The following is an 11,279-nucleotide window of genomic DNA, read 5'->3' as shown; positions in this document are numbered from 1 at the left end:
AGTTTATTGATGTGTTTGGTGAGTTTTGAACATTGCAACTTAGGCCACAAATCAGCTATGATCTCTTGAATGGCAAAGCAGGGTTGAAGGGGTGAATGGCTTCCTCCTGTTCCAATGAAAGTTATCCATCTGCAGCTTGTGGTAACATTTCCCCTCATTGCTCACTTCACACCCATGTCTAACACACTGTTACTGACTGAACAAACCTCCTGTGTTTGAACTAAACCTGCTCATGCTCAGTGGTTCCCTCTACTGCCACCCGGATTTATCTCTCATCATGGAATGCTGTCTCGTGTTACTGTGGGAATGCCCACAAGGACTAATCCTGGAGTCTGTATCCCCTGGGATCCAAAAATCCCCTCTATTTCCTTCTTCCTATTTCATTCTGCCATTGAACTCTTGGTTTCAATCCATTCTCCTGTCATGCTCTTCAACATGCCCATGTGGGTGGGCTAGAGGCAGCTGGCACCTGAGATTGTGGGGGGAGGCAAATTCATTCAGGGATTTGGGAAAACACTCAGACAATGACATATCCATCTGATTGTTGACTCAGACAGATAGGCAGAAAGAAAGATGCACATTTAGATAGCACCTTGGATGACCTGGGGCAATGAAGCATGCTTCAACCCAATGATTTCAACCTCAAACCTCTGAAAACACAGACACAAAGCTTCCTACTTGTACCAAATTGTCTCTCAGCCTCCTCTTTTCTTAAGAAAAGAGTTTTAAGCTGTTAAGCCTTTCCTGGTGATTATAACTACTGTGTTTCTGTCAGATTTGTGACTGAACCTTTATTTTCCTGTTGTGAGTGATGCTAGTAGCAGAAACAGTTCCTGACTTGTGAGGGGTTTCGGTTGGAGTATTTAAATTTACACATTCATTCCCACCCTCACATACAGTGTGAAATTGATGTAAAACAGAAGGAAAGGATTGAGTGAGCACCTACAGAAACACAAAAGGCAGCATGTGTACCTGAGTTGAATGAACCTGGACTTAGGAAAATGTGACAACAATCACAACTAGTTAGAATTACAGAGTCCCTTAGGCGCACAAAGAGACTATTCGGTCCATCGAGTCTGCAATGACCTGCTGTCCCACCATAACCCCACGTTTAGCATGGCTAACCCAACCCGCCGAACCTACACACTACAGGCCATGTTAGCACAGCCAATCCATCAAACCTGCACATCTGTGGGAGGGTCACATATTATGTCTAAGTGCTCAGGATTGTGGATGAAGGCTTGCAAATACTTGACTCTGACGCAAATCCTCTTTTTTTTTCAAAATAAAATCTGGGGGAAACTGCAGCCAGAAAGATTTCCGATAATCTCATGAGGAAGAGAATTCAAAACTCGTGCCACTGACCCGGGGGACGCAGTGAAGTCACAGAGGTCTGGGAGCCATCAGAAGTGTAACAAGTAGTGAGCAAGCTGGGAGTGAGACAAGGACAAAAAGACAGTCTGTCACACGGGAGAAGGCAGGAGAGATTAAACAGCAGAAATGGTAACCCCTCAAGGCCACGGGGAATGGAGTTAGGGCTGGGAAAGAAACCAGGAAACAAGGTGAGCAGCTGTCAAAGAAATACATTGAATAAACAGGTTATAACAACATAGATGGCAGAGTACGCAGTCTGAAATTGTTGCACTCATTGGTGAGTACAGAACGCTGTAAAGCCTGGGTCATTCTATTACAGCCAACACATGCAGGATAGGCCAAGTGGCCTCGATCTGTGCTGTAACTTTCTGATAAATTTATTCTGACATTTGGAATTCAGGTCGGATGATGTTCATAAATTCTCAAATTGGACTTGAGTTTAATATTCTGGGGAAATGTTAAATAAATCACATTGATCCCATTCTGCAGACTTTAGTCTACAACCTTGCATGTTCCAGCATCTCAGTTACATCCATGTCCTTTTATTCTAATGTGATGCTGGTTACTGCCTCTGCCCCATCCCATCAATGAGTTCCTGCTCCCCACTATCTCCGAGTGAAATGAATTCTCCCCTCCTTCTTTCTGGGAATTAGTTTCAATCTAAATCCTCCAGTTTCTGACCTCTCAGTTAATGAATAGATCCTTCCTACCAACTAGATCTGGATTCCTCAGCATTTTATCACTTCAATTAAATCTCAGCTCATCCTCCTCGGAAATCATCCCCAGCCTTTCCAACCTTTCCTCAGAGCAGAAATTTTCCAATTGTAGAAACATTCTGATCAGTCTCCTCTGTACCCTCTCTGGTGTGATCACATCAACCCTGGAATAAGGGGATCAGAAGTGTGTGCAGTACTTTAGCTGTGGTGAAACGAGTGTTCCTGACATTTCCCACGTCACCTCCGTGTTGTTGTGGTTGTCGCTCACACAAGAAGTGTCTTGGAGTTCCCACATGGAACTGGATGTGCACTCCATGGGGCTGGGATTCCCACCCACCAATCAACTTCTTCCATTATACTCAAGTCACCTTACTTTTTAAAAATATCTTTAAAATTATTACTATCTCAACACAACAGGCTTTAATTTGCTGATCAAGTATTCAGATGTCTCCACTGTTACAATCACTTGAAGATTATCTTTACCTTCAGCTACATTTGGTGAATTGAACACTGATTGTAAATATATGAATATCAAAAGGACTTGAGTTTTATGATAATTAATCCAGTCTGACATTCTTGTTGGTTAATATCTTGAAGAGAACTGTCCTCAGAACTCCAGCTGTGCTCTGACTTCATTCACAACTAGATTTTGTTGGACTGCAGATCTTAGATCTGTTCTGTTGTTTCCCGGGTTGTTTCACTCTGTCTATTACTTGCTGCTTATGCTGTTTGGCACAGAAGTAGTCCTCTTTGGTAACTTCATCAGGTTAACACCACATTTTTAGGTATTCATGCTGCTGTTACTGACATGCCCTCCTGAATTCTCTCAGTTGAATGAGGATTGATACTCTGGGTTGATGGTAAGAGGTAAGTTGGGGGATATTCTTGGCCGTGATTCTATAAGTTTTGTTGGAGTACAATTCTACTGCTGTTGTTGGAAAGAAAGAGCTAAACTCTTACACTGTTGGCCCCATATACTACATGCAGTATCATGAACACTGATAGGCCAAGACATGAAATACGAGCAACACTGTACAATGATGCAGGATCACAGCTGCAGTAAGGGGAGTTTAAGATCCAACTTGACATAGGAGTAGGGAAAGAAGCAGCCGATCAGATTGTTTCATTCATAATCATAAAGAGACTCTATGAGATTATTGTACTGTTGGAGGTGAGGATGGAGGAGGTTGGGGAGATGGAGAGTCCTTCTACAAAAACTAATCTGCCTGAGAGTTGTGAGATAGAATTGATTGTCATGCATTGAACAGAAAGCTAATTGAAACTGGTTTTATCCCCAAAAGATAACAAGACTGACGGTGCTTCCAATCATCATCAGAAACAAACCCCAGAATACATGGTTCGGAGGTGGATGTCAATAGCCCGTCAACATCCAACTCCTGCAATCATTGAGCAAACGTATGTGTGATTACCCAGTTCTGATGAACCAGAAAATCGCAGTTCACTCTGTGCAGATGGACAGCGATGTGGGGACGTATTGGCCGAGTGGTATTGTCGTGAGACAGTTAATCTAAAACCCCAGATAGTGTTCTGAAGACCTGGGTTCAAAGCCTGCTGCAGCAGATGGGGGAATTTGAATTCAATAAAAAAAACTTGTGAATTTAGAGTCTAATGATAACCATTAATTGATTGTCAGAAAAACTCATCTGGTTCACTAATGCCCTTTCAGGTAGGAAGCTGCCATCCTTACCTGGTCTGGCCAACATTGTGACTTCAGACCCACAGCAATGTGGTTTACTCTTACCTCCCCGCTGGGTAATTAGGGATGGGCAGTAAATCCTACCGGGCCATCGACACCCTCCTCCTGTGAATGAATAAAGGAAAATAAAAATCTGTACCCAGTGTGAACCTGTGCATGTTCTACAATGTTGTGAACATTTCTAAAGCTAAGAACTCTATGTGCACAATTTTGTGAGCTGCCAAAACCATTGTTCATTACTTGGCGTGAAAAAGAGAAAAAATCCTTCAACTGTGGCTATCAGTAAATTGACTGGTGTCTCAGCAGGATGCATGCCTGAGTGAATCCCTTCCCACCCCCCCCACACACACACACACACACAGAGCAAGTGAACAGCTCCCCAGTCTGACTGGTTTGGCCAGTTTCCAGGTGGGATGGGTAAAGAATTCCCTTCTGGCATTCCCCACATTTCCAGAGTCGTTCCCTAGTCTGGCTGCACTGGTGTTTTGCCATTTCAGATAAATGCTAGCAGACTGTTACACACACCGTTCGCCCCCCCCCCCGCCCCCACCACCAACACCACCACCACCCCCCCACCAAAAGAACTCAGTATAAAGCAGTAAACATTATCTCCTGCTGTGGAGGGACAGCCTGTATTGGTCTGAGTGGGAACACTGAGCAAATTTACCTAAATGACAACTTAATCGGTGACCAGAACAAGTTAAGCAAGTCCAAATAAAATCATTATAGCACAGAAAGAGGCCATCAAATCCAAGCTGGCTCTCTGTTGCAGAATCCCATATTCTCATTCCCCATACGTACCCCAAACTCTGCAAGTTTATTTCCCTCAGAACTGATCTAATTGTTTTTATCAATCATTGATATTCTCTACTTGCACCTCCATAATAGGCAACATGTTCTGCATACTTCCAGCCAATACAGTCAGCAGAAACACTTGCTCATCTTCCGCTGTCTCAAAACCTTACATCTGGTCTTAATTCTTGTGCCATCACCTATCAAATACAGATATTTTTGTCTGCTATATCTAGGTCTGTTATAATCTTATACAGCTTTATCAAAAATGTATTTAACTTGTTTATTTCAAAGAAAATAGCAATCTCTTCAAATCAATCCAGTGACTGCATTTTCTTCATCAGTGAACCACTCCAGTAAGTCTGTACTCCACACCCTGAAGATCACTCATATCCTTCCTTGTTAATGACTGTTTTGTTCCACAAATCCAGACGACACAAGTTTTCTGTACAACAGCAGTAGCTTTATTATCGGACAGCTGGCAAGAATTTCAAAGCATCTCTAAAGTAGCCGAGTGTCTACCTGTACAGACTCATCTTCATGAACCTCTGCCTTACCCACAGAGACAGTATATTTAATAAGAATTAGACAAAGACATATCAGTCACATGGGCGATACATAGTTTAAAGCTGGTAATTATGAATTTACAAAGCTTGATGAATGCGAATGTCCTGTGATAATGTGTGATGGATTACAGAAACTGATTATCGTATTGTCCATGATTATATGTTGATGGGAAGAGATTAAGACAGAAGGGTTCTTCTTTCTGTAAATGGGGGATTCACTTACCTATGCTCATATGGAGGGGAAGTGAGACAATGAGAGCAGGAGGCAGTTTAACAGGGTTGTGCCCAGGGCTCTCAGTCTTGTCTGGAAAGGGTAAATTGCTCTGTCTGGGGTTATGATGGAATCCACATGTGTGGCTCCAAGAGGTTCTATTTCGAAGATACGGTCTGCCTCACCCCTACTGAGGTGTTCAGTCTGTATTGGAAGAGTACAGGCCTTGTACACTTACAATAGGGCAGTAAGACCTTTGGCAGGAGAATGTTTAACCCTTGAGTCGCCAATGCATCCTGAAAGAGAAGCAAAGTATGGAACAGGCCCCTCTGTGGTATTTTAACTTCCTCATCCTGACCAGGAATCTGTTGACCACAATTGGATGCAATGATTGATTGTGACCTAACTAGAACTTTGTCAACGGTCAGCATCTTTTGCATGAGTATGTTATCATTCCCTCTATTAATGAAGCCCAGCATCCTATACGTTTACTTAAAACACTTTATGTTCTCTCTCCTTTAAGGATTTGTACACATTCTCCCGCATTCCTGCTGTCCTGCTCCCTGTGTCTGTGCCATTCAAATATATATTCCCTTTCTACATTGCTTCTCTCAAAATGCATCAACTTACTGTGTGTTCTAAAGAAGAGACATATTATACTCAAAATATTATCATTCTACCCCCTGGAAAACAGAACAGTACAGCACCGGAATAATCGGCCCACCATGTCTGTGTGGATCATGATGCTATTCCAAACTGATTCCATCTGCCTGTACATGATCCATATCCCTGCCAACCCAGGCCTGCTTATCTGTCTGTCCAAATGCCTCTTAAACATTGTGATTGTTTCTGTTTTTACCATCTCTCAGGCAAGTACATTCTAGTCACTGACCACCTTCTGCATAAGAAACTTGTCTGACACAACTCCCTTTTAACTTGCACATATGTTGTTGAAAATGCTCAGCAGGTTATGCAGCATCTGTGAATAAAAATCAGTTAATGTTTCAGGTCCGGTCTCCCTTCCTCAGAGATGTTAACTAATTTCTCTTCACAGATGCTGCTAGAACTGCTGAGCTTTTTCAGAAACTTCTGTTTTTCTTTCTGGTTTATAGCATCTGCTGTTCTTTCGGTTTTCATTTCCGTTAAACTTGCCCCCTCTCCCCTTAAATCTATGGCCTGTGGAATTGGTCATTTACACTTGGAAAAGGATTCAGATTATTCACTCTGTCTGTGCCTCTCGGATCACTCCACAGCCACTGACTTTCCAAAGACAACAATCCAAGATTTTCCAACCTCTCCCAATCCAGGCAACATCCTGGTAAACCCATTTCCACCCTCTCCAAAGCCTCCACATCCTCCTTATAATGCGGTGCTCAAAACAGCACACAATACTGCAAAGGTGTCCTAATGACAGTTTTATATTCAGTCCCCTGACAGAAGAAGGCAAGCCTGCCATCCACCTCCTTCACCACATTCAGGGAGCTGTGAACTTGCACCTCTGTATATCAATGCTGCTCAGGGCACTTCCTTTTAGTGTATACATTCCTCTTACAATGAGCCGCCCAAAACGCATCACGTCACACTTGTCTGAATTAAAATCTATCTGCAATTTCTCCACATAACCCTCCAACTGATCACGTCCTTGATGTTTCCTTTGACAACATTCTTCACGATTCACAGCTTCTTCACTTTGTGCCATCTACAAACTTGCTAATTAAATTGTTTACATTTTCAGGCTAATCATTTATATGTATTACAAACAACAGATGTCCCAGTTCTGACCCTTGTGGAACAGAGGCACTGGTCACAGACCTCCAGCCGGTAACATACCCCTGCACAACTGTTGCTGGGAGAAGTATCAAAGAGGAGCCTGAGTTCTGTGCTGAGCAGCACGACCAATGTTTATTCAGAGCTCCTTACTAATGCATGATGAAAGAGTTCCCTCTCTGGAATTCTGTGGCTCCCCCAGCCAAGTCCAGCATTTTGATGTGTTTCTTTCATACGTTCCACTAATATTTCCCCCCGACCCGATCTTCTGGGTTCGGGATGTCAGCTCGGATGTTTATGAGCTCCCTTTCCCAGTCTCTGATTCTCTGTCCGTATGCAACTTCCCCTCTCAGCTCATGCAGTTGCTTTGTCAGTTCTTTAACAAATTGTTTCACCCTATCCTTGCCATTGTACATCTCCTGCTCTCCCACTACCATACCCTCTGGCAGCTGCATAGTCCATCCGGTCACTAATTCAAAGGGGAACTGCTTGGTTCCCTTTGCTGGGGCTGACGTCAGTTTTATTAGGATGGTGGAGAGTACACTAACCCATCCCTGCCTGTCTCTGTCAGGGCCTTAGTCAGACTAGCTTTCAGTGTCTGCTTCATTCCTTCTCCTGTCCCTGAGCTCTGGGGGTGGTATGTGAGATGGGATTTCTGCTCAGTACCAAACAAGCCACAGAGCTGCTTAACTTCGTTTCCTGGAACATGTGTCCCTTGGTCAGAATCTGCAGGGGAATGCTTCCACCCACTGAGTAAACCTGTTTATTAAGACCCAGCAGGATTTCCTTCCCTGGGATTGGGATTGGGGTGTATGTAAAATCCATCTGTGATTGTTCCCATGGGCCCCTGGGTCCCTGCGGCTGCCTCCATTTTATCCTGATTGATTTCCCTGGCTCACACTGTGTACAGACTACACCCCTTCGACAAAACTTTCTTGTTCCAGAACACCCCTGTAGTTGATCATACGATATTCCATTTTATCCTGCTCAATATGGGCCAGCCCATGATAAGTTTTTCATAATGTTTGTCTTATACAGTGGCACTGCTGGATCATCCTATGTCCTATTACTGCCCCACCCTTTTCCCATTCCTGTTTCTCCTGCTGTGGGACTGTTTCTGGAAATGTCTTTAAACTTTCCTTTCTCGCCTCTGAAGCTACTGCCACTGCATCCTCCTCAAATGTCTGCACTGTTTCAGTAAGTATGCTCACCCATGTTCACCAACTACCCCGTTGGTGTGGGCTTTCTACTTTCCTGTGAGCCCTAATCTTCATTATTGCTGCTTCACTGGGAAAGTTAGCTGCTTCTACTAACTCTCTGACCTGTCCTTCATGCTCAAGGTGGCCCCCAGACACGGTGATATACCTTCACCGAGCCCAGTCATGAACTATACCAAAGGCATGCTGACTGTGTGCATTTTGCCTCCCTCACCCCTGGTTAATGTCCGCGCTTCTGCCAGGGCTCGTGATGGTTCTCTATTTCTGGATAATTCCTCACAAAATTCCCACAATAATTAAACAATCCTAAAGTTTGCCTGATCCCTTTACAGTGTGCGGGTGGATAGGTTTATAATCATAGTTTTTGTTCCCGCTTGGACTGTCCCCTCTCCCTTCCTGATTTGATCTCCCCAATATGATGTCCCAGCTCCGTCTCTCCCTACCTTCCCAGTTGCACTCTCTGTGTGTTAATTTTAAGCCTGGCCTGGTTAACCTGATCCAATACTCTGTATAATATCTGGATATGTTCTTTCTCACTGTTTGATGTGATGAGGTGTTGGTAAGATCAGTGTGACTAAATCCATCAAACACACATCGGTGCGATATGCAGGAATATTGCAGGATCCCTGAGGTAATAGTATCCTGGTGGCCTGTTCTCCTCAGTCAGTAAACACCACTTTCATCTGCCATTCAATGTCCACAGGTATGGACCCAGACTATTTCCAGCTTCTGTCAATCTATCACTGTCACAAGTATTGCCTCCTCAGCCCCAGCTTTGATGAGATCCTGTTTGTGTGGGGAGTGAGAGGGCCCTCGATCTCTCCAGGGTCGATAGATAACAACCCACTTTTCTGTTTGAGTTACGCACACCACTGAGTTCGTCCGAGCTATAACCCACCAGATTCTTTGACTGTCCCAGTCTCCCTGCAATGTAGCTACTCCGGAGAGGTTGCCTCTCCTTTTCTTTCTGTCCCAGTCCTGGCCGGAGCATCCCCATGTTTAAATTCAGATGTTGATGTCAATAGTTGCATGAATAGGAGCAACTTCCAGAAGGTCCCTTCTTGAGTTTCACACCTCCATATCTGAATACATTTTGTCATACTCCCGGTCTACATCGGGGCAGGTTTGCTTCATCCAGCTTCCTAGGTTCCCTCTCCGACTGCTCTCATTTTAGTAATTGAGGGAGTGAGGGGTAAATGCTTATTGGTAACTGACAAAGATGCTCCGGTGTTAGCATCATGCAGTTTTGGCCCTTCAACAGCGCGTCAATGAATATTCATGGGCTATGCATATACTTAGGTGAACACAGGCCACTCACAATATGAACACCTATCTCCCTCTCTGTGCATACGTTCCATGTCTATGTGCCCTTTCCTGCTTCCCTTGTAACATTGTGGGTCTGATTACCCTCCCTGTACTGCAGCTATTCCCCTGTGTTTCTGCATTTGCCTCAGCTCTCATGACGCAATTCAGAGTGTGGTTAGAATTAACTCCCACTGGGAGTCCCATATTTATAATTACAGTTAAATAGGATCTCATGTCATCTTTTAAACACATCAAACCTATTTCATCGTCACAGGTTGGGGTTTGGTAATCTTCCGTGGTGCTTACACACCTCAGGCTTCCTCTCTGTATAATCCTCGATATTATCCTTGGGCCCCTGAGTCACCAAGGTTATTTTAGCCCATTCAGCCTGTCCCGTCCGCAGTGTGTCCCTGCAATATCTGTAAATGCCTGGAGACACTGATCGGCTGTACTCTGGGAGGAACCAGCTTGTATCCCATCCTCTCATTGCAGGGACAGTTTCTGTTGTACACTTCAGGGCATCTTGGCTCGAGGGAGGGTCCATACATCATCTTCGGTGAGACTGTGTACCTCTACTAATTCATCCATATTGTCCCAATAAGTTCCATTATTACCATTTTTTCTATCAGGCTGGGTGTTCATTCACCAACATCTGCCATTCAGCGGGTGAACGGTTCAGGTTTAGTTTCTGTCAGTTCCCTTTGTTGCCCCCCCTACTGTCTGTCCAAGTTTGAGCTTTGATGGCCAGCGATGCTATAGACACGGCCTTCTGGACCTTACGGGGCGGTGGGTCATCCCACCCATTGCCGTCCCTCTATCCATACGTAGGCGCTTTGTCATCTAACCCGTTCCTGCCAGTGTCACCATCCTCACTGCCTTCTGAGGAGAGCGGGGCACTAGGTACCTCCCCCACTGTAACTACCACCTGGCCCTTTGGCTGTAAGGCCTCACATCTGAGAGCCACCACCTTCACTTGTTCCTGTTTCCCATAATAATGTAACACATCCTGTCATTCCTGGAATAAAACAGAACAAAATGTAAATTTGGTTTGACTTGAAATATTAATAATTTGACATTCACTTTACTTATCTATAGAGGTGAAAATTGTACTGTGATTATTTGAGTGAATTTAACGTGATCATACAATGAAAATAACTCTGATAATCAACGACAATGAATGAACTGAATAATATGTGATTATTTGTACCAGTTCTTGCATTGAAAATTCGATTTTATTTTAATGCTTGTCACCCATTACGTCATGCATTATTATTAGGGAATAAAGTAATGGAAGGATATCAGAGAAAATAAATAGACTTTAATTTTATCTTCACTACAATAATGAACCAAAACAATATTTGGACATACAGTTAAACTACATAACAAAGTTTCCAGTGTCATTATTGACATGAAAACTATTTTAGTTTGCAAGTTGTTTTGCTCTAAGAATAATTGGAAATGAATTGTGATTTGGAATTCACCATTCAAAATATATTTTGAAGAGAATAATCAGATGCATTTTTTGGAGGAAATAAGGAATGGAAATAAATATATATTCATTGATATTAATAGTTTTAAAATGTTTAGAAGTTGACTGGGATTATTTGATTGAGA

The sequence above is a fragment of the Chiloscyllium plagiosum genome, unplaced genomic scaffold, assembly GCF_037043375.1.
Source record: "Chiloscyllium plagiosum isolate Xiang-an unplaced genomic scaffold, Cpla_swu_hap1 HiC_scaffold_39, whole genome shotgun sequence".
Classification (NCBI taxonomy): domain Eukaryota; kingdom Metazoa; phylum Chordata; class Chondrichthyes; order Orectolobiformes; family Hemiscylliidae; genus Chiloscyllium; species Chiloscyllium plagiosum.
Note: the sequence above shows the minus strand (reverse complement) of the source record.